Below are 25,199 nucleotides of genomic sequence, written 5' to 3'. Positions count from 1 at the left end.
CTCATTGCTGCTTATTTGTTTCCTTACTCTATACACAAGTTTTCTTAGTCTCCAAACTTCTTGTTCTGTGAAGACAGACTCCTCTTTTTGGCTAAGATGGAATTTGGCCGAGGAACAAAAAACGACCAAATCACGGAAATACTCTTCTACAACTACCCCATGCTGGTTCTTTGTCTGGAGTAGATAGTTTTAAATCATTTCCGCTGTGTACATTTTTTCCTTTTGACTGTCACTGAACCCCATCACGTCACTGCCATCCACACACACTCATCCCCACTCTCATCTGTCTGCCATTGCTCTCTTCCTTTCTTTCCCTCGCTCCCTACTTTGCTGCTCTTTCTAACAGTAGGTGCGTTGTTCCTTGTGATTCTACGGAGCCCCTAAGGTCACATGAAAAAAAAAAAAAAAAAAGTTTAGTTGTGCTCACCTAAAATTTTCATGTGCTCACGTGAAACTTTCATGTGCTCACGTGAAACTTTCATGTGCGCACGCAAAATATTTTCATGTGCGCACGCAAAATATTTTCATGTGCGCACATGTAAGTTTCATGTGAGCACATCAAACGAAAACGATTTTTTTTTTTTTGCTTTGCTTTTTCGCGCGTCGTTTTCAGCCAGTGCCACAGTCAGGATGTCGGCTGAAGATGAGTTGGAGTTGGAAACGTTCCTGCAAAGGCGACAAATACCAGACAATGTACTACATAAGTTAAAAAACGATAAGGTAAGTTTATCTTGCTTTTAATTCATTGTATGTTGGTTGAATTCATTGTATGTAGGTTGTTCAATGTCAACGTTAGACATTTAGATGCCAATACTGCGACTATCCTAGGCTACTGTTAAATGTAGGCTGTTAGCAATAGCCTATACTAACTAGCCACCTTTGCTAGCTCTCGCTGAGTTAATGTTAGCCTGTGCTGACTTAATTTCTGGAATATTTTTGTCTTTTCACACGTATTTTTCAGATCGACGTACATGTTATAACTTTAATGTCAGATGAAGAGCTGGAACAGTACATCAACACATATGGAGACCGAGTTGCTCTTCGTGCATTTTGTCGGCAAAGAACTCTAACAAACAGTAGTGAGTCCGTGAAGTCAGCCCTGATGGACAGGGTTCGAGGGAAAATAGAAGGAAGAACCACCATCAACATCGACACAGCTCGTAGACCCATCGGCAACAGATACGCAGAAAAAGACACTCGGCGGGTAGAAATTGGATGGCTTCACGTTCTGAAGGGTGAGTGTCACCAGGTCCGAACCAAAGGTGGCGGTGGAACACGGCACTTGTCTGTGGAGAAAACAGTAACCGTGGCTGAGCTGCTAGAGATAGGCAAAGACTTATTCTTCCCAGACGGACACTCTGCCAAAGGACCCATTGGGAAGTTCGAGTTTGACCTTCGTGATTTCAGCCAGAAGTCACTTCCTCTTGATTGTACCGTAAACCAGCTGTATGAAAAGACCAAGTTGAGAATGCTTCGCGTTTATACGTGCTCCAGGGATAAAGACAGCTCAATCGTGCTCTCGGATGCATCCTCAGACGATGAGAGGCCAGTGAAGGTAGGCACTCTCTTCAACCACATTCTGTTTAAAAGCATATTGTTATGGCAGAGATGGGGACTCATAGAGTTCAGGTAGGAATGGCAGGATTTTGCTTATAGGGCCCCTTGAAGGGCTGAACCGGCACTGCCTGCCCCAATAAAGGCCTGTGCTTGCAGACTAAGTAAATAAAAGACCTCGACCCCAATTTAAGGATTTACGGTATGCAAGAACAGGTTATTTCAGGTCACAAATGCAGAGGAGTATTAGGCACATGCTTCATCCAATAGTTCAACTACAAAAGAGGATCCCCCAGAGAAATCTTCTGATTCAGATGCAGCACCTACTGACTCAGTCCAGGAACTCATGAAAGCGTAAGATCCAGTAGATTTAAGCCTACTACATTTTTACAGACCCAATCTGAGATATGTTGTGCAGTGCTTCCCCAATCACATTCTGTGTCAGAGATGGAACCCCCATAAAGACATGTTATGTTATGGTAGACTTGAAAGCTTAAATCAGATCATGCATAGACCTCTGAAGTTCGCCTACAAAAAGGAACCAAAGCTACCATCTTTGCCCATATACCGAGATCCGGGTGTTAATTGAAGCTAGCTACCTATGGCAAGTTTAATTAGCTCTGGGGGTAGCAAAGATACAAGTGTGCCGTCTTCACGAAGTTCACAGTATCCACTCAAGGGCAGAGGACAAAACTGTGTAGAGCAAAACGTCAGCATTTCTGATTTCTTCCTCTCTGCGAGAGTTAAACAGGTGCGATAATTCAAAATCCCCATGTTATTTTCCCATAGAGAAAATCTCAAGATACCGGATCTCCTTATTTGGGCAAAGATGGTAGCTTTTTTTTGTAGGCGAACTTCAGAGGTCTATAAGTAAGCTTAGGTGATAATTCTGTGTTTGTTCTGTTGTTGCTTTTTTTTTGGTTGATTACTACCAGACAGGGGAACCAACCAGGCAATCAACAACAGACCAGTGCAGTCATGAGGTGGATTCCCCACTTGCCCTTGCCATCAATGTGTCTCTTGAAGACTTTGAAGCACAGTTTGGAAGTATTTCTGCTGATATTGGTGAAGACTCCACCCTTCTTTGGAATCCTTGTGACCTCAACAATATCCAGGTATAGTGTTGAACAAGGTTATTCCTAATGGTGATGAAAACTTTTGAGTCATGTAAATACAATTTCTTATGTAAGGTATAATGTATTGTCCACTGGTCGGACAATACATTATCCCGCTTATTATACGACTACTTGCCAAAAGTAGCCGTGTAATAAGTGGGAGTTCTTTTCCTCCCTCTCTTTCATTAATTCCATTTAACAGGACACCTCGGTGGCCGTTATCCCTTACTTACAGTTTTTTACGATTGTTTACACACTAAAATAAAAGATTCCACACAATTTGCGCAATTATACTCCAAGGAGAACATTACACACAATATCTGCTTCACCCTCTTTGCAAAACATTACACACAGTGATTTGTAAAACTCTACACACATTTTTATACCTTAGACACAGATAAGGATTGTGAGGTTACTTCTTTGTCATTACAAAGCCCTGGACTGCCAATGACAACACTAATGAACGAATTGGATAATCACATCCACCAGGCGTGGAAGCACTCATGTGCTAATTTGAAAACTCAGCACTCAGGTGTGCTATACAGTCTTGTTGCTTTTACAGAAGTTGTTCTTCAGAGTCAAAGTGTATGTACTTTATGCAGTCATTTTTATTTGTCTACAGATTTTATTTGTTTCATTGATTTAATTGTTAGTTGATTACTGTAACTGATTATGGTAAGAAATTCTGTAAGTATTGAAAGAAATACTTCAATATTCAGTCTGCAGCATCAGTGTTGTGCAGTGCAAGTGCAAGTTTATAGACCTATTTGTGTACATTTTCCCTATATCTCAAACTAATCTGAAGAATGTTGTGGGGTTGTCACTATTTTTTGACATCTAAATTATCCCTTACATAACAATGTCTGGCCAAAAATGTAGCACATGCTATTTCCTAAAAGAAGTTTTTTTTTACAAATGTGTGTTGCATTTATCACAGCAGTGTGAAACTGGCTGCAATAGTGTCTGATGATCATTGAGGACTGTGTTTGTTAAATGAAAACTAATAGCATTTTCACAAATATGTGTATATGTTTTGACTGAAGTGTGTATGTTTTGACTGAAGTGTGTATGTTTTGACTGAAGTGTGTCATTTTGCAAACAATCCAGGAATTATGCAACTTGAGTGTGGCATTTGGATAAATGTGTGTATATTTTGATTAAAAAAAACCTGTTTTTCAAAATTGTGTGTAAACAAATGAAAAAAACTGTAATAGGCTGTAACCTACCTGCCAATCAGAAAAGACTATTTCTTCTCCCTTGGCGATAATCATAATTTTTGCTGTATGATAAATTGCTGTATTTGCTGTATGGTAAACTGAATGTCAACATGTATTGACAGTCATTAATTGATTTTCTGTCAGTAAACTAACTTATTTAATCAATCAATAATTCATCTAATTGTTTGTTGTTGTTGTTGTTTTTAAATTGCAGCATTCTTCATTGAACGATGGACCTGCATCATCGAACAGTCTTACAGCATCACCAGATCAGTCTGAAAAAGAAGTCCTGTACGTGGAATTAAGACGAGTAAACATAGTTCATGATGTCCTTAATGTCTTCATGGAACCAAGAGTACTGAATGTTAATCTGAAAATGGAGTTAATAAATGAGAAAGCTGTGGACAGTGATGGTGTGTCAAGAGAGGTGTATTCCGCCTTCTGGGAACACTTCTTGGAACAGTGTGAGGGGGAAGAAGAGAGAGTTCCCAGACTACGACCAGACTATTCTGAGAAGGAATGGAAAGCAGTTGGAAGAGTTTGGTTGAAAGGATACTTGGACCACGGTATCATGCCTATCAGACTGTCACCAGCTTTTGTTCTTGCATGCTGCCAAGGAGTCAGCTCAGTGGATGAAGAACTCTTGATGACGTCCTTTGCCAGATTCCTATCAGTGACTGAGACACTTTGCATTGAAAAAGCAATGCAGGGCAACATGGATGAGAGTGATGAGGAGGAATTACTCGACCTCTTCTCAAGAATGGGCGCACACTGCCTGCCCTGTAAAGAGAACCTAAGGGCTACCATTCTAACAATGGCACACAAAGCTCTTCTTCAAGAGCCGAAATGTATAATTGATTGTTTCCAGTCCAGTATTCACACTGCTTTGCCAACTCCCATAACCAAAGGCCGCCTAATGGAACTCTATAAGTCTAAGAGACCAACCAACAGGAAAGTGGCACAGATGATTAAACCGTCCAATGAAACCTTAAATACACAGGAACAGGCAGCCCTCAACCACCTACTACGATATGTCAGAAGCATTGACCAAAAGAAGCTAGAAACCTTTTTGCGCTTCTGCACAGGGTCCACTGTGCTGTGCAAAGACAAAATTGAGGTAACTTTTAATAAATTGTGTGGTTTAAGTTGCAGGCCTGTTGCACACACTTGTGGAGCTGTACTTGAATTACCATGTACCTACAGCACATACCCTGAATTTCGACAAGAATTTGACTGTGTACTGTCTGGTGATTGTTTCACAATGGATATTGTGTAGACACAGTTACACTTGTCACCCTTCTAACAATGATACATTTGTTCTCATTCGCACATAAATGTTATTCTAAAAAGTGAATCTTAAAGGAGTTAAAACATGAGATAGCTGCTGACAATCAATGTTTGTTGTTGAGTTGTTGTAATGGATGTAAGAAATGTCAATGTTTGTTTTGTAATGACACAGAATTTGATTGGTGATTGATTTGGTGATGAATTTGATTGGTGATTGTTCCACAATGGATATTGTGTAAACACAGTTGAATTTGCAGATTTGCATTTAGCAGTTAAATACAGTACACACTGTTGCTGTTCATGAACGTGTACAATGATTTTTATTAAGATAAATGTTGCATTTCACACGTTGACTTGTTTCACATTTGAATGGCAAATACCAATGGCTGTTTTTGTTGAAGCCTCACATGGTAAACATACTCAAAATATCCAAAATACTGTAAAATGAAGATTACAATTTCCTCATTCGTATCATGCCTCATTTCTTTGCTGCGCTTGTGTCCATATTTCCCTGTTAATGACTGATGTGAGGGCAAAGCACAACATCCTACATTACCAAGATTCATAAAACACATAACATAACAGACAAATTAACAGTGCCAGTAGGCTATAATTTATCAATTACATACTGACGGGGGAATGTTGATGTGTTTCATGTAGATGGAATTAGAGAGTGGATCTGATTTCATTTCTTAAGTGCAGATACAAATCCAATGCTTGATAAGCATCAGCCGGAAGATGCAATTGGGATTCAACCATCAGGAAGTTGCAGATGTTGTAGATGTCTGTGTCACATGGTACTGTTGGTCGAAATGTACAGCTACTCTGACAAAGCTGTAAATCGGCTCTTTCCACTGGGGAAATGCAATCATCGGCTCTGTGGAGTTCAGGGAACAGGTACATGATTCTGGGTCGACCACTGGGCACTCTGTCATTCTTTGATGGCCTGATGACATGGGAATCCCACACACGGGTAGTCTCATCTAACTCATCCTGGGGGAAAAAAGTTTATTGGGAAGAAATTCAGTGATTTTTGCCATTTGTTATTCTCATGGGGTTTTTTGTTGTGGTTTGTTTAAATATGTAACCAAAACTAGCTTGTCGTTGCTAACTCTTCTAGAAACGCACCCCTGATAAGCACCTTTACGCACTCCAGAGGGCTGTATTAAGGTCGAGCGGCCACTAGGTGAAACAGATCGATGTCGACAGTAGGCATAGTTCTAAGCCTAATCATAGACATCATGACATTATTTCCCATGAGGCTACATTAAATAGTGAAAATCCAGTTAGGCCTATAATCAACCACTTAGGCTACATTGGAGCTTAAGCATCTTCAGTTTTAACTTGACCAGAAATCATTATCCCATACCCTAGCCTACTTCGTTCAATCTGTCCAACTTCACCGGCACAATTGAACAGTAGCCTGATAATAGCCTACGTGTTAGAAACCGAGTGTAGGATAACGACGTTTCATTGGCAAAAGTAGGCTATTAGACCAACCAACAATATGAAATATTAAGAAGAGTTATTTTATTTCACCGAGTGTATTAGTGCTTGTGGACTGATTTATTACCCCGGCCCGGCCGACCTTTATTTGTCCAAATTGACCAAGCCCCCGGCTATTAGGCTGCTGTAGGTGTGTAACAATGTAATCAACAGTGTTTTGTGACAGCCTCGGTTTACAGTAACAGGCTATGTGTAGCTCACCTGAATGATGCCCATGAAGCAGAATTGAATTAGACCTCTGTCCAAATATGCACCGTCGAACAAGCCACGGTCCTTCAGATCAGCAAACAGACAGATGTAAAACTCCATTGATTCTCTCCTGAGGAAGCCCCACCAACTTTCTATCCTCTGATTGGCCGTGCTTGCCCCTTCAAGGTAGCTGTCAATTGCAGAGCCATCCTGGATGTTTCGACGAAGAAAGCGCTGGCAATCTCTCACTTTGCCATTCTCAGTGCCTCGGTCGCCTCGGACGACCCTCGGACAACCGCCCAACCTTTTCACCGCCTCCATATAATAACCACCAATAAGTTTGGGGTCACTGCTTGTCGTAAACGCGTTTAACCAGATGATTTTACGCGAGAATCCGTCGATGCAGCCATTAATACATATTCCAAAAGGCTTCAATTTGTCGTAGGAATCTAAGTGCCAGATGTAATTAGGCCCTTTGGCAAAATAGTTGCGGCGACGCAGCCGTCTCCTCACCCTGAGCTCCACACCCCTAGGATCAGGCCCGTCGCGTTCAGGTAGGCATGGTAGGCAATTGCCTAGGGCCCCCGAGTAGGAGGAGGCCCCCCAAAGACGACAGGTTAAGATTTTTTTATTTTTTTTTTCAAAATTCAAAGAAAAGTCTGATACAAATGCAACATGAATCAAACAACATGCATACCAATAAGACAGGTCATGTATTCAACAGCAATGACGATTTTAAATAGCTTCATAATAATAAGCAGTCATCTGTATATGAAGGGCTCTGCTGCGACTGCGAGGGCAGCAACAGCGCCTCCCTAGAGCATGCGATGTCCGAAAAGCGCAACGACACATTGTAGTCGAAATACCCCAGCTCGAGGGGGCCCCCCTTTCCCATGCATTAGCGCGACAGCGTCAAGTGCAAGTGAAAAGTGAAAAATTAAAATGAAGCGAAATTATCTCTCCGGCAATCAAAAAAAAGAAGAAGAAAAGGGAAGAGGAGCAGAAAAGAAAACAAGACACCGGTAAGTAGAATATACACAATCAACATGAAAATTGTGCCAGGCAGGGTATACCATATTTTGCTAGAGTAGCGAGGTTGTAACGACGACTAGCTAGGAACCAGTGGTTTGGCATGCTAGCATGCTAACCAAACTTAAACTGCTACCTTTGACTTCACTATAAGTTCATAACGTTATCAGCTGGCCAAATTGATCAACGATTAATTCCTCTTAATATCCTAAATAAACTTCACATATGTTTTCAGTCGTTAGAGCCTTGAGACAACCAGTGAAATAGTTATTCCTGTAGTAGCTAGCTATTTAATAGGAGATTAACATGGGAGTTTACAATAATTTTGCTAGAATACCATTGGGTTGATTTACTTACTTTATTTACATTTTAACGGTTAACATCCCGGCGCAGATCAGCCACATGAAGAAAACAGCCACTTTAGTGTCAATTAATCCTTTTCTAAACCTATTCTGCTGTTTGTTGTTGTTGGTCTCCATGATAGCTGTAAATACCACTGGACCACCGTTAAAAACTGTACCGATAGCTTTGAGCTTTTTCTATGGGACACAGACAGTACACAGACACACACAGACACACCACGGGTGCGGGGATGGCGCTGTTGCCACTCACAGAATTGATTTCAGGAAAACAGCTCGTCTTAGTGACTGTATTTCTGTTTTCAAACCAGTGAAAACGGGATTATTGTAAGATTTTATTATTATTATTTTTTTTACTTTTTTTTGGTGAAGCAGTGCTTCACCTGTAGTCGTATAGAAACCGCCACTAAACCGCCTAGTAGGAACTGTGTGTAATGCTTTTAATATCTATTTCACCACAATTATCAGACTGTAAAATGATAGGATTTCAAAAGCATTTGAAAAATAACCAAGCTAATCATACAGTACTTATTCTTTCTCCAAGGGGCATTGCTGAAATTTCTTCATCCCGCTCTACCAAGTGTTGTCTCTGGTGCTACTGAAGGTAACGTTCTTTTCTACCTATTATTAGTGCCTTCTATCAACACACTTGATGTTATCAAAATGACTTTACATTTTTCTAATTCAAGTCATAGTTGTGTGTATTCATTCCACTTGCCCACAGAGTCTTCTGGACATTTCAAATATGTGGGACATTCACTAATGTTAATGAATAACTGAGTTGTTGAGATCAATGCATGCAAAATGTGCAATATAAATAAAAAGAATATTATTTATGTATTTATTTATTTTTGCACCAGGGCCATCAACATCGTCTTCGTCACATGTTTATGAGGAGGAGCAAGTGGAAGACAACATTGCGGCGTCCACACCACTTCCCAGCAGTGGTTCAACAGAAGGTGCATTAAGCCGCACAATTTCAACTTATCACCTAACACCCATGTGCTATGAAAGTGTATTAAAATGACCCTTTCTTTTTAAAGCATTATACAAGTAGATCACCATTCCCTAGTTGCTGTACTTACCACATGGCAATTGTGCTATAAATTAATTTGCAACTATATGTTTTCAACAGTGCCATCAACTCCATCTCCACTTCATGAGGAGGACAAAGAGGAAGATGACATTGACATGGCAGAGACCACCCCACCATCCAGAACTGGGGTACCTGTAGGTATTGCAAGCACCACATTAAGTGATGACCCAGGATGTTGGCCCAGTGTCCTAACAAGCAGTATGCGCTGTGAAATAGTCAAAAAAGGACCTGTGCAAATCATGGACATTGAATTCCCGCAAAACTTAGACAATCCTCCTCGAAGATTCACCAAGGACAGTTACAAAAGAACCATGAAAAATGGTGAGAATATACATCGATCGTGGCTGGTGTATTCCATCCACACAGATGGAGTGTTCTGTTTCCCTTGTACTGTTTTCGGGAAGCGTGAGCGTGACAATGCCTTAACGACCTGTGGCTACGGTGGATGGAAGAACCTTTCCTATCGCCTAAAAAAACACGAGTGCACAAAGGTGCACTGTGACAATGTGAAAAAGTGGCACGACCTTCAGAGGAGACTGCAAACCAGTACACTGATTGATCAAAGACAGATGGAGTTGATGCAACTTGAAGTTGAACACTGGAAAGGCGTGATTCGGAGAGTGATTGCCATAGTTTCCCATCTGGCAGAACGCAACCAGGCTTTGAGAGGAACTACCAGTACCGTGTATGATCGCCACAATGGGAATTTTCTGGCTCAAGTGGAACTCCTAGCACAGTTTGATCCGGTAATGAATGAACACATCAGACGAATACAATGCAAAGAGACAAAGGTGCATTACCTGAGTGGAGTCATTCAGAACGAAATCATTCAGCTGGTCGGAGACAAAATCCTACAGGAGATTGCAAGAAGAGTGCACAAAGCAAAATACTTCTCCGTGATCATGGATTGCACTCCTGACATCAGCCACAAGGAACAACTTTCTGTTGTTCTCAGGATTGTCAACTGTGAAACACCTGTTTCTATTGCTGAGCATTTTTTGGGATTTGTACATGTTGAAGACACAACTGGTAAAGGGCTCAGTGAAATCCTGCTTGACCAGTTGGAGAAGCACAACCTCAGCATTTCAGATTGCCGTGGGCAGTCATACGACAATGGCAGCAATATGATGGGCCACAAACAGGGTGTGCAGGCAAGAATTTTAGAGCTGAACAACAAGGCGCTATGCATCCCATGCAGCAGTCACACACTAAATCTGGTTGTGTCAGATGCTGCCAAGTCTTCAGTGTTGTCCATGTCTTTTTTTGGTATGCTGCAACGACTGTACAACCTTTTCAGTTCCTCTGTGCACCGCTGGGCAATTTTGAAGCAGCATGTGAAGCAGCTCACCCTTAAGCCACTTTCAGGGACGAGATGGGAGGCCCGAATTGACAGTGTGAAGGTAGTGCGGTACCATCTACCTGAAATACTAGACGGACTGTCAGCACTGGAGACATATGCTACAGAGAAGGGGGACTCAGAGACCATGTCCTCAGCAAAAAGCTTACATGGTGAGCTTAAAACATGGTCCTTTCTTCTGTGCACAATAACCTGGTACAACGTTTTGTATCAGGTTAACCATATGAGCAAGCTCCTCCAGAGCCCGGATGTTTCAATGCAAACACTGAAAAAAGAAACCGAGGGAGTGACAGAGTACCTAGAAGATTTCAGGGAAAATGGACTTGCATCAAGCCAAACGGATGCAATGGAGATTGCAGAAGATCTGGAAATTGAGAGGAAATTGCCTGAGAAAAGGCAACGTAAAAAGAAAAGGCAGTTCCTTTACGAGAGTACAGATGAAACCCAATCGACCCCAGAAGAGGCCTTCAGAAGGGACTTCTTCCTGCCTTTGGTTGACACTGCCATCACCAGCCTAAAAGACAGATTTTCCAGACTGGAGGGGGTGTATGCCCTGTACGACTTCCTGTTCAGCATTGATATCATGAGGGCCACAATCAAGACTGGGAAATTGCATGAGAGATGCAGGAAAGTGGAACAAACCCTCCATGATATTGATGCAGACGACTTGGCATTGGAGATCAACTCTGCTGTCCACACCTTTCCAGATGAAGTATCCAGGTGCCCATTTAAAATGCTGGACTACATATACAGTGAGAAGCTGTTGGACCTGTACAGCAATTTAAGCATTGCACTGCGCCTACTTCTGACCCTTCCTGTCTCGGTTGCCTCCGGAGAGAGGAGCTTTTCATCTCTGAAGCGCATAAAGAATTACATGAGGTCAACTATGAGCCAAGAGAGGCTCTCTGGACTGGCACTCATGTCAATTGAGAGTGACGTCCGCAGGTCTTTGGACTTGGAGGGGATTGTGTCTGCATTTGCTGAGGCCAAGGGCCGCAAGCAGCAGTTTCAGTAGGAAATAAAAAAAAAAATAAAGGCTACTTTTCAGTGTATGTTTGACCTCTTTTGTGATTAAAACGCACAGAATTGCGGAATTTTTTTTTTTAAAGGCCCCCAACAACTTCTTTGCCTAGGGCCCCCAAAATCCTAGAAACGGGCCTGCCTAGGATCTAGCTCTCGGAGTATTAAACGTACATCCTCTTTTCTTATTTTGATTCCATTTTCCCTGCATTTAGTGTACATCCACCTATAACCGTGGAGCTGGCCAGATGTTTGCAACTGCTCATGGATGAAGTTTATTGCCGGATCCAAATCGCTGAATCCCTGGCGCCGGAACAGATTACACGACTTTAGAATCCTTTTCAAATGTCGTATCGAAACAACATGATGGTGACGACTTGCGAGCAAAGCAGCAATGTCCTTATAATAAAGACCGAGATTGAAATATAGCGCAACTAACTCCTGTACTGTAGTCATTTCTTTCACTGACTGTCTCCAGTAGCCCTATGGGCCAGGCTACATCAATCTACAGCTTTCATGTGCTCACCTAAAACTTTCATGTGCTCACGTGAAACTTTCATGTGCTCACGTGAAACTTACATGTGCGCACATGAAAATATTTTGCGTGCGCACATGAAAGTTTCACGTGAGCACATGAAAGTTTCACGTGAGCACATGAAAGTTTCACGTGAGCACATGAAACTAAACTTTTTTTTTTTTTTTCATGTCACCTTAGGGGCTCCGTATGATTCTGCGTTTATTAGCAGTCTTTTTTTTTGTTGCTATTGCTGTTGCCACCTCTTCATCCTCCATCTCAGCAATCTCCATCTGCTCACCCCATGTTTTCCTCTCCTCTCCTGTTTTCACCATAGCGTTTCGTTTTCCATATTTTCCTCCTGTGTTTCGCAGACTTCACCCGTCTCTACCATTTTTTGATTATCTCAATTTTTTTAGTTTTTTTTTTACCATCTTTATTATTTTTTTTCTTTTTCTCTACCAACCTGATTTTCCTCACCTCTACACAAAACCACATCCTCCCTTTCGTGAACATCACCCACACCCTGTGCAACACCCCCGCATGCCCCGTCTGACACAGCAACAGCAGCAGCCGGCTGCTTCGGAGCAGTGGCGCTGTCAGCAGCTGCGGCCGCCCCCGGAGGAGAGCCCCCCACCGCCACCGCCGCTGGAGACACCCCTCCCTCAGCAGCAGCCGCCGCCTCCGGAGGGGAGCCCCCCACCGCCACAGCGGCCGCATTAACGGCCACCGCCGCTGGAAACACCCCTCCCTCAGCAGCAGCAGCCGCCCGCTGCTCCACTACAACCGGAACGGCCGCAGCCGGCCCCGCCGCGGAGGCAGAAGTGACATCGGGACCAGGCGGAGTCGAGTCCCCGCGCCCCGGACAGGCGTTCACGGTGTGCCCCTCTTCCCCGCAACCAAAACACTTCATAACTGACGAGGTTGCAAAAATCACGTAGTCATAATCATCTACTTTAACGTGAAAACGGAGGTTGAGCTCCGCGTTCCGATTGTTCAGTATTGACCCGTCTGCGATGGACACCGCGTGCTTCAGTAACTGAGACTTACACCCAGACAGCATCTTCTTCACCGGAGAAACAAGTTTCCCTTGTCTGGATAGCTCTCTCCTGAGGAACTCATCAGTTATGAAGGGAGGGACGTTGGACAGAACCACTTTGGTCGCGGGGAGCGTCAGCGGCTGCACCCGCACAAACATTTCACTCACCGTGATGCCTGTCTCGATAACGCGGTTCACTTTCTCCACCTGGTCCAGGAAGATCACGACTGCACTGTTCATCCGCGCCAGGGCCTTAATGCTGCTGTGTCCGACCTTCTCCCCCACAGCCAGCCCGATGTCCTCCACAGTGCATGGGAAGCCGGCTGATATTTTAATGCCGTGCTTCCGCGTGAGTTTGGCAAAGTTTCCATTTACCATGGCGTCAGACGACGGCCGACGAGACACCGGTAGGAGAAGCCTGCAAAACCCCCCAAAACCTCCACCAAAAGACCCTAAAGCCGATAAACTATATTAAATTAACACCCATAAACAGGCACAAACAGAAAAATGTAACGTATAAAGCGTCGCTCTTTTCTTCCGCTCACACTCCAAAATCTCCCAGCATGCACCAGAAGAAGAAGAAGAAGAAGAATGATGATGTTATAAAAGGTACAGTTTTAAACAAAAATATTCAGATGTATTTCTCGAAGTATTATAGTGGATCCCCCTGTGATTATTATTATACATTTTACCTAATGGTTCTTATAAGCCGTAGTAGAGCAGAGACTCTGTTCTACTAAGTATGTGTACAGCAGTTTATCAATTTACCACGTGTTTGTGTAAAAGTATCCAGAGTTACAACAAGAACATACATCTCTCTTCTCCAGAAATCACTGAAATGGATGTGTTTATGTGTGTGCGAGGGTGACCTATATTCTGTTGTCCAACATAAAACACAGTTTATCATCACATAAACACAGCATACAAACCCTTAAAGCTACAAATGTTTGACTAGGTAGTGCAAAGGTTTATTTCATTACCGCTAAATGCAAAGCCAGACATTTCATCAAACGAGCTATACATTGTGTTTTACGACACTTACATCATCGCAATGTGTGTTTCCCTGGGGTTTATTAGAGTTTGTTTTAGCTCTGGGGTAGAGACTGCATGCCTGGTGTACTTGGGAGTTATTGATGTGTGTGTAACTGCGCTGAGAGGTGTCTTGTCTATGATCAGGTCATTACTTGAAGCCCTGTGTTGACAGACAGAGTCCTTGGCTGTGAATGTGTCACTGTTTAAATGGGTCTGTAAACCCTTAAAAGAGCCAACGGGGCCGCAATGCCTCATTGCTTCTCTAACAACCGCCATAATTTAACCCACACACTCACACAAGCCTGTATTTATTCAGCAATACTGTACAACCACTTGAATGTGCAAAATGTCAATATGACCTACGGATGGGTTGGCTTTCATAATGCATGAGTGAGATGCAGCATCATGACTGAACTCCTCTGCAAATTCTAGGCTGAAGCGGAAAAATTATAATCGGGAGACCACAACTGAGGGCGAATGAGCAAAGATCAAAAAGTGTTTATAAGCCAGGTGAATCACTAGATATATCCATCACTATAAGGTAGGCAAATCGAATGTCTCGCTGAGAGTTGGGGGAAACAGCAAGGAGCGCAAAAAGGAATAGTAAAGAGAGTCTCTAAATGTGGTGTTCAACCTTTTTAAAATACATTGAATATTTATCACAGCTGTAGCAATTAAACAGCTATAATTTTGAGGACAGGGTCATATTCCCTACTTTCCTCTCCTCTCCGCGAACATCAAAGAGGCAAACAGGATATTTAGTGAAAGAGTCTTGCCTCCCACTTCAAAGAAAGTGTTACCAAACACTTCTTTCACCTTGAACTCGTGGAGGACCTACGGAAAGCTGGGGTAAAGGGCTGGAAATGGACTCAAGGAACCTTTTCCATGAGGCTGTTGAGAGGAAGTTGCATTAAATTTTAATTTCAGGCCCAAGAAATAAAACTGTGCACAGACGGAAAGGGAGGAAACATGTGTGTCTTTAAACTGAGCGTCGAACACATCCCTGGGGAGGAACGTGTTGCCAGACAGCAAGTCTGAAATTTCCTTATGACTTCCTTTTAAATCCTTAACAGGGGACATATTTTTTCCATGCAAAGCCCTTGGACAATATTGGCCACATAACATTGATTTACAGGTAGCTATGTTTGCTTTACTGTTAGCCCCCCAGGGGACGTCTTGTTCCTATCAATCAATAATCATTGGCCACATAACCAGTTAGGCCTTATTTCACCATCCTGCCACTTCTCTCTTATACATTTAATATACATTAAAGTGCCTAAAATAGCAAGTAGAACGATATTAAAGCCCCACTCACAGTAAGAACTAGTGAGCAGCTACTGAAGCTTAAAGCCTCTCTCGATCTCGCAGACGAGTCGTGGAAATTGACTGGGGGTTCGATGTGTGAAAGTGCAGAGGTTGCTGCCGGAGAACAACACATTGATTGCATCTAAAAGGCGCTGTTGTTTGGGTATAGGTGATGTTTCTGAGTGCGGGGAGAGGGACTCTGGAAATGGCTCACAACTGCTTGGTTGCGTTGTCTAATGAAAGCTTCATTTTCTCTGCTTTTTGGATTCAGGGCTCAGCTCATCCATTACCAGAAGCCCATCAGTGAGAGACGGTGGGAAAAGCGTTGAGCCTCTGGGAGTCCCTCCATCCCCATCTCTGAAAATGAGAAAACTAATAATAGAACATGACTGGGCATTATCGCAGAGGGTGTGATAGAAACTTCTGGAGCAATGGAGATGAAACTCAGGGAGATACGGGAGGGCTGGAGAATTGACAAGACATTTGCTGCAGCCATGAGTTATCACAGCGGTTGCCCGAACAATTCTGAAGAACTCTACTACAACACGAGGTGTTAACTAGTTCAGAATGACTAATCGACTAGAGCTGTCGTCCATGGAAAAAATAATGAACGCCAGGGAACCTACGTTCCAGATAAGAAGGGCTTCTAGATGTCTCTGAACAATAAACTATCTCATGGCAGCTTGTGCTCGGTCATAGACTGGCAACAACAATGCGCCCAAGCTGCCCCTCCTTAAGGGAGATTAAAGCAACCCCAAGGCCGAAAGACCTATGCCATGGGAACCGGACAGAGGAAGAAGACAATTATGAACTGTGTCAAAGGTTACCTACCGAGGCCAAAAATTCCCTAACAGAGGGGACCTTGGTGGTGATTTTAACAGGCAGACAAAAAAATATCAATGACCTTGGTTCTTTAGTGTTGAAGAAGGATGGTGGGGTTCAGTGAGTTTGGTCAAAGAAAAGCCATTTCTCATGTTATCTAGCCTGGAAGGGATTTCTCAAAATGTTGCAAACACATCCACTTTGACTCAAGAATGAAATGATTTAGATGAATTGTGCAAAGGCACAAAACATAAATTAAGAATGTGGAAACATGAGTCCTATGTCACCATCCTCCCCGTTCTCTCCTCTACATTTAATATACATTATGGGTGCCTAAAATAAACGGTAGAAAGATATTCCTCTCTGCCTGCATGTGCAGTCAGTGGCATTTTTGACAGAGAAAAAGCTCAGATAGCGTGAGGTAAGGGTGGAAGAAGAAGAATTCAGCTCCTTGAGGGAGTATAGCGATGCCTCTGCCACTAATGAACCCTGCCTTAGCTGACCTCTCTGGGCTCCGGAGAATGTTAGCAGTCACACACGTTGCAGCCAATTAGACCAGACCTAGACCCGAGACACACATGATTAGAAAAGAGCAGCGACAGAGCCACTGGGCTCTATACTATGAGTTGGAGGGTAGATCTATAAATGCAAATGGACATTGGTGAAGTGGTGGAGCTACAGTCATTGTATTTTCAATATATTTAGATCAATGGTTCCAACAAATATGTGTGTTGGGGGCCTTATGCATCAAACTATATAGCGCATGTACCCCTTTAATGTCAGTTTAGCAGATGCCTCTACTGCCTCTATTGACCATTGTTGTTTTTGACAGGAGTAAAGGAGGAAGTCAGGTAATGTTTTATAAAAACAGACAAAGACTATGTAAGAAGAGGAGATACTTGTGGATGGATGGATCAAATAAACAATGAACTTTTACCAATGAGCCTTACCAATGAGAACTAAAAATGAACATTGACTTAAGTAGCATAGTTAACTTATGTCACATATGTTATAACTTAAGTATCAAAAACTAATATTTTAACCCTAACCATGATCTCTTCCTTAAACTAATCAAGGTTTTTGGGCAAACCTTACAAGATGGTTTTGTATGAATTCAAAACGTTTACCACTTGTTGAAATCTATACGACTAACCATCATTTTGGTAAATGATGCTAAACAGTTGCACAGAAAACATGGCAGGTGCATTTAGGTACGTTTTAGCACCTTTAAGCTAATTGTTTTGGTTGTACGCTTTAACATTTTGGAGTTTAACTGCCTCATCATCAAGAGAATGGCGAGCGGGCAGTTGTTTTCAACCAAAACTCTCAGATAAACCCACAGCACCCTACCTACCAGGCAGCAAAAAATGGCAGACCTAGATTGTGAACACAATGATATATTTTGCAGCTATACAGATGGACATTTCCCCCAGGATTTGGCAAAACAAAGCTTAAAGGAGAGTAAATACCAGACCTACAATACATTCACCAGGTTGCCAGAAAAGTTAGCTGTATCAACGTTGTAGTATGATAACACATCAATTTTGTTTCTTTATGCACAGCCACCATGGCCAAGAATATATTCAGACTAAACTACAATGTATCAAATCCAAGAAATTGTCAGAAAAAAACGCTTCAGTCAGTGTTTCTGCCCAGCCAACTTTAAATATAATGCGTTAATATCAGCCCCTTATAGTTTCTAGTGTCATGTTGTGAATGACTACAGTATTTGTTATCCTATAAAGACCTGGGAATCCTACGGTAATATGATCTTTAATGTTTAGCTTCGATGTCATAAAAATGTTGTGGATGATGTGATGTGTGTCTCTTGCTCCACATGCGTTTCCCCTGTGTCTCTCCCTCCTGTGGGTTTTTGAAACTCTGTCTCTCTATCACACAGTGGAGACATTAGGCTCTCTTTCTCCTCCTCCACAGCGCTCCCTGGGGATCACATCACGCCCACCTTCCCATGGATACCTCAACCCTCCCACTCATCACCGTGGAGACCAAGCGAGTCGTTGGCTCCCAGCAGCACATTGGTCCACATAGCACGAATCAACCAACAACAATTGACTGACAGAACACTTTGCTGTATCTCAGGTTAAATGGTTTGTGTAAAAACATTTAATTGAAAACAATCTATTTTGGAGTTATATTCAATAAATTATCTGTTTTTCTGTCCTCATTAGCATCCCATTTGTAATCTCTCCAACATGTTTGCTGACACATTCAACTTGTGTTTACTATTTCTCATCCCCAGTATGGTACATTTTCCCTGAAGGTATCCTTCATCAACATTGATTTATTCTATAAACCCAATCTCTTGCCTGATATTCCGTTTTTTTAATCTTTGTGTGATTTCTCCATAGGGTTTCTCACCTCCTCCCACTCCCCATTGTGGGACTTATAATCAACAGAAATGAGTGTAATGTATATTAAAGACCTGGGTTTCTGTGCCGGAAATACCTTGAAGCGGTTTGGACTGCCTCCCATCTGAACCAAGCAACAAGCAGCCTCTAGGAGATGTATTTCCTGCATACGAAGACTCCAGCAGGACCCTGAAATAAAAACATCTTCGGTTGAATCGGCAAAGACTTACAAGTATCCCTTCAGCGACACAAGGTCAGTGATAAATAACAAATCTTAGTATTACTTAATTATCCTCAGAAACGTCTATCAGACTATTTTTAACTCAACATGTATTCTATGATATGCAGTATACTGACAAACACAGATTCAAGCAACTTCCTCCTGGGACACATTACCAGTAAGCTCAAGAACTCCTCCCCCGAGAAACCTTTAAATAAAACCGTAGCTCCTTACACGGCAGGGAGTTCATGTGGGAGGTCTGACTTTAATTTGGCCTTTAGCAAATTAGGATTTTTTATGATCCCAAATTGATTTTCATACAGTTTACACTTGTTAGGGCCCTTCCTGAGGTCAGTGTTTTGTTACACTCTTTACTGCAGCTGGCACACCAGCAGGATCAACACAATTATAAGGAGGGTTTGCTCTTTATGGGCTTTACTGTGGAGGATTCGGAGAAGAAGGATGCTGCTCAACTTACTGAGCATCATGAACCTTTCTGCCCCATTCAAATAAAGATAGGGATGGAATCGGAACAATCAGAAGCTTTGATTGAGGAGGCTGAATTAGTCAATGCAAAAGTTCTGAATAATAGAGTTTCAAGTGTTTTGAACTGTGGTACCAGCATTGACATATACAGTATGTACACAGTGCTCAGGTTTAAGGAGACAGAAAAGCACAAAAGTTCACAAGAATAGATGAAGTTACCGAAGATTATCAGCAGTTTTCAAGAATTATTTTTGTTGATCTTCTTATGTCAAAGCAAGAATTACACAACAGAGCAGTGCAATGTAAACTGTTTTGGGGCAAATATCGATAGAGTCAGTCTAGCAAGCAAACCACTTTTAATCATCCAGTGATTGATTCCATTCATTTGATTATCTGCAGTTTGATCTATAATGAAAGTCATTGCTAGTTGCATATATATGAATTTCACAACATTATTATAGCGGCCAAAGGAACTAAAAATAAATATATTATTGCCGAAACCTGTGGAAAATTTGAAAAACATATTACAAAAATTATATCTTTGCTTCAACTTTGTTTATTGCTAATTTTGTCTCAATTAAGGCAAATTATTTATGAAAGTCTGTAATCATTACTCCACAATGATGTCTAATTAAGGTAGCCCAGGAATATATACACAATACCATATGTGTATTATTAACATTAGATCAACATTTTTGATCCATTATCATGACAATACACCATACTTTTGAAACACCAACACATGTTTGGTTCCTGTAGTTTGTTTTTTTCTTTAACCGTATGTAGTATATGTGTATTATGTGGCTATTTTCCCTATGTAAAGCAAGCTCTCCCCATCTTATTAAATGATGCTCTACCTGATTTTATCATAGGAAAAAGGGATTTTTCCACCTCAGCATTAACTTGCCTATTCCTCCACAAAAAGAGACCCACATGTAACTAATGCTAATGCTACATTTAGGGAACAAAAATAGAGTCAGTTATTGTATATATATATATATATCATTCTCTTTGCTCCCAAGAGTAATCAGTGGCATCCATATGCACAATGCATCCGTTTGTTTGATTTTGTCCCCTTCTGAGTACATGAAGAGTGTGTTTTATATGCACTGTGGTACAGTTATCCATATAGCTCTCAGCAATCTGACTCAAACATGTTTTGATCATATATTACAGTTCGATTACACCCAGAGTCCATTGCTGTAGCTTTGATATGAGCAGGAGCAGCTCAGCAGTATTCAAAGCCTCAGGCTCATTCACCGCTATCTGATCACAGGAATGTTTTGACATTCATTTAGAAAAAAGTTCCTATGCTGTGTACTGTAAGATGTAAAACAGTTTATTCTACACTTTAATGATTATAATCTCAGTGATTTACAGTTAAATGTCTCTACAGTCACATATGGAGCATGGCAGAGAACTACTGAGCCAAAACTGCTTATCCTGGCTGGCTGGCGGGAGGCCACTGGAAGCTCCACATGGCCACACTAACTCAAGCAGACGCACAACATTATGACCGCTTCTCCTCCAATCCCTTCTCTACAAACTCTCTTATTATTCCCTCATCTACTCCCTAGGTACTACACCATGGAATTATCAATATTTCTCTTAAATTATTAATCAGATTCCCTGAAAAATATGCTGTTGGTTGTGTTTCAGTGCCTGCGTTGGGCTGGTGTGCCGGAGGAGAAAAAGCTCTCTGCTTAACGGGCTCGTAAAAACAGAAGCTACAGTGTACTGGGCTAGTTACTGTGGAGTGAACGTGAGGGGGATTTTTATGAGAGATGTGTGGCCTGGTGTAAAGCCGGGAGATGTACGTGACAATGCCAAGATCCGAGAGGAATCTGAGGCACTGAGAGTACCTCACACCAGGGGGGGGCCAATCCCCTTTTCCATCCTTAAAGTCTTTTTTTTGCAGTACTAGGAACTACAAGATCCATAAAGTTCAACTTACCCTTGATAGTTGAATATAGGCCAAACAACCCTTGGACTTTCACTGTGTTGAAACCGCAAGTCAACACTTAAGTTATTTTAAGTCACATACGTAACTATGTTGGCCATGTCACGTGTAGGTAGCACATTCAAACCTTGATCTTTTTCTCGAACCTAACTTAGTAGTTTTGTTGCACCTACATGAAAAATCAGTTCAATTTCACAACGTTAACTATGTGTTTAATTTGTCATTGTGTTACAATTTCACAATGTTAAATAGAGCCATAAATGTTGTTTTAGGAGTCACTGTTAAACGACCTAGATGTAGGTATAAGGACAGGTTGGCTATCGTTGATGTTTTCCCCTGTGCTTCTTATGCTAATTTAGGCTAACAATTTCTTAAAAAAGGTCCTTTACTTAAGGTATAAACAGGATTTATTTTCTTAACTCTCAGAAAGTAAATCTCCCAAAATGTTAATCTACTTCTGAAAAACTAATGTTGCCATGTTGAATTGTGACCAATCATCTGTTGCATGTGTCTATGACCTGTCCTCTTTCGTTTATGTTTAGATGTCACACTATCCAGTCATTCACAAAAATGATGAGAAAAGAATAAATATAATTTTGTGCATAAATGCTTCTTTTTCTTTTTTCTTCCAATATATTTTGACAACACTGTTTTATGTCTCTATTGTTCTATGTGTGCATTGTTAAAAATGAATGATTTTTTATTCTTATTACAGTTGTCTCGGCAATTATACTGTGCCATGTCTTTGGTTCTCATGGGAAAGATGACAGCTCCTTTCCTTCTCTCCCTCTGTGACACACTGCAGGTAAAACAGCCTCCAGGGACTCCCTGCAGCTCTCCTGCTCTGCTGGGTGTTAAAGAGATTTAAAAACCCCCACAGAGAGAAAGTGGGTATCAACCTACAGTACTTCCTCTTCCTCTCTCTTTCTCTAAACACAACCAGCAACTAGAATTTTACAAGCCGCAATCAAACCCTATGATTGCTGAGAATCTTTCACATTTACAGAAATGGATGTCACACAGCATGCAACATGTATAATTTTGTGTGTGAGAAAATGCCAGATCGGCTCACTGAACACATGGTGGAGTCAGACAGGGAAGGAGATCCACAGCTCCCCTTGTCGGAAACTGGGGGGACTGCAAGATTGATATTCCACTTGTGTTTTTGCGTTGCAATTAGCCTTGAACATGTCTGAACTTTAACTAGCATGCACACAAGCAAAACACAAAAACACACACACAATATCTCTTGCAGAGTCCAATTAACTCCCTCATCTCTCCCTCCCAGCTCCCCTGAAGTCACTGAAAGCAGTGCGTAATGTTTGTCCGCCTATAAACGCACCATAAAATAGATGGTCCTGGAGTAGGCTGAGGTTCTGCAAAGTCACTGTGACATTGCTGAGCCGGGTGCGACGGAGAGAGTGTGTGCTGATGGAGGCTCGAGATAGTACACAGATGAATATTCCCCTGCTGAGAAATATCATTAATCAGGAACTTACCTTTTTCTGTCAGGCTGTGGTTAGCCTGCCCAAGACACACACTGCTTAAGGTTCGGGTGTGATGACTGATACCAAGTGAGAAAAAGTGTGTGTTTAAGCTATTTTCTTTGTTATTTCATCATAAACAGGTGCAATTTTAAAATCAAGGGATGCATCTCTGAGCTTTTGAATGGCTTTTAGGGATAACATACAAAATATGAGCTTACATATTAATATAATGCTGTGCCAATGACAAAGTCAGAGGTACATCAGATTTCACAAATACCATAGCTGTGATCATCCTTGTTAGTGCCAAGCTTTTGTAATTTGTTATGAAGGCGGTAAAAGGAAGGACAAAGTCAACACAACCGTGAGCCCCTCAAGCTCTTCCTCTCCTCCTCTTCGTCTCTTTTATTTCGCAGGATAAACTGGCAGCGGGATTAAATTACTTTTCGGAGAGCGAGAGGAGCGAAAGAGAGGTTTCCTCTTCCCCAAGATATCCCAGCTGCCTGCCTTCCCCAAAGTTGAGGAGCTTTAGAGCGGTAGATTTACAGAGAAATGGGAGGCAGTGATATGACAATTTATCTCCCCAATATGAGAGGGATTCAATAATCCTCTTCTGCTCTCCCCGGGAAGAATGGACAGGATTTTACTCAGAAATGTGCTACTGGTAATAATCTGTCTTTGTGCCAAATTATATTTCAGTGGAAGGAAAATTAAAGGTAAGGAGAATTACCTGAAGCTGAGATGATCTTATTGTCCTTTTGAAGGTCTTTTTTAAATGTTTTCTTCGTAAATAAAAGTGACTAAAAGTTTGCAATTACATAACATTCCCACTGCGAGGAGGGGCAACCAACCCGAAGGGAAGTCTGATTGTTTATGGATAAGTTTCTACTGTTGTTCCTTAATCAGAAATGCAAAAGATTTGCATCTGAAATGCCTGCTTTGGGCCTGTAAGCGCACAAACAGGAGGTTCAGTCTTATAGGGTTCATCAGCATTTCTTTATGCATAAACAAAGCAGCTTGTTGTTCGCTGGTTCACAGCTCTTCCCTGCCGGCAGCATGGTTTATGGTGTGGCTGATTTGTAATTTTCTAGTTCCTGCAGGTCTCCCGGGGGAGCAGGTTTTTGCAGCTTTCCCTCGCTCTTTGCATTAACTCTCATAAATGATAGAGGCACGTGCCGACCTCGGCCAGAGACACTCCCTGAAACACACCAATGCATACTGTATATTCACTGTGTGGATATGAATTAATAAAAACAGAGGATGTACATCTCAAACGGGTTGAATTCGCAGAGACAATGAAAGAACCTGTATTCTATGTGTTAAAGGGGCCTTATTATGTTTTTTTGGGTCCTTTCCTGTGAGGTGTTATATAAGTTTTGTGCATGTAAACATCTGTAAGGGGTTGACCATTCACAATAGAGCCTGCCAGCTAGTCAATCAGAGCAGACTGGGCTCTGGTTTCAGACAGAAGGTGAAAAGAGGTGCTGCAGCACAGGCAGTATGAGAACGATAAAGACCTGTTTGAACATTAAAACAAGGCTATTTGAAAGGAAAAAAAGCACTATCCAGGATAAAGCCATGCACCTTGGTAATGAAATGCCTAGTGGGATAATTTAGCCCCTGAATGAAATTTAAATTGCAGCTCTCTTTCATCAAGCCAAGGTAGTGAGTTCAAGCCCTCCGAGGAAGACAGTGTGACCCAGCAGGTGGTGAAGGTGGTAGTGGGGGCGTTCTTTACTTCAAAGACGGTCTTGTCAGGTAACCTCAGCCACAGCGCTCTTATGTAACAACGCACCTGCCTCTCAACTTGACAACCAAATGTGCTTCATCAGCTGTCTCCACTGAATTATTCATGGGGAGAGTGGAAATGAGTGACTCCAATACACTCCACCTATCTTAAATTAACGTCTTAGCCTTTGGCAGAGCAGAGAGGTGTGTGTGTGTGTGTGTGTGTGTGTGTGTGTGTGTGTGTGTGTGTGTGTGTGTGTGTGTGTGTGTGTGTGTGTGTTCACATCAGGATATTGAAAAGTTCACTTACTTTAATGGCGCTTATAAAAATAAAGGAATCAGAAGTTTGAATGATTCTCTGTTTTTATTAGAAAATCACTGATGTGTGAACATGGAACATACATTTTCATTAATATTTGCACAAAATGTCGTACTAAAAATCTTAAAGAATGATCCTGTGAATGTAATACAAAAAAATCTAATTCAAACTTCCTCCTCTCACTTTTGGTAC

At 41.8% G+C, this 25,199-nt stretch overlaps 2 long non-coding RNA genes across 2 annotated transcripts in view; one reads left to right on the top strand and one right to left on the bottom strand.

Annotated features, from left to right (window-relative positions):
• Nucleotides 1-1,171: 1,171 nt before the first annotated feature.
• On the top strand, nt 1,172-4,646 carry LOC134882052 (uncharacterized). The gene is made up of 3 exons (XR_010168113.1): nt 1,172-1,555; nt 2,490-2,669; nt 4,101-4,646. It is a non-coding gene; the product is annotated as an uncharacterized LOC134882052 (long non-coding RNA).
• An 845-nt stretch (nt 4,647-5,491) lies between these two features.
• LOC134881611 (uncharacterized) overlaps nt 5,492-25,199 on the bottom strand; it is a 38,526-nt gene continuing 18,818 nt past the window's right edge. The window contains exons 2-3 of the long non-coding RNA XR_010168069.1: nt 18,908-18,999; nt 5,492-6,166 (exon numbers count right to left, since the gene is read on the bottom strand). This is a non-coding gene — a long non-coding RNA (uncharacterized LOC134881611). The remainder of the gene's footprint in view (nt 6,167-18,907; nt 19,000-25,199) is intronic.

The sequence above is a fragment of the Eleginops maclovinus genome, chromosome 19 (genome assembly GCF_036324505.1).
Source record: "Eleginops maclovinus isolate JMC-PN-2008 ecotype Puerto Natales chromosome 19, JC_Emac_rtc_rv5, whole genome shotgun sequence".
NCBI lineage: Eukaryota > Metazoa > Chordata > Actinopteri > Perciformes > Eleginopidae > Eleginops > Eleginops maclovinus.
Note: the sequence above shows the minus strand (reverse complement) of the source record. Positions and strands in the feature narration are given on the sequence as shown.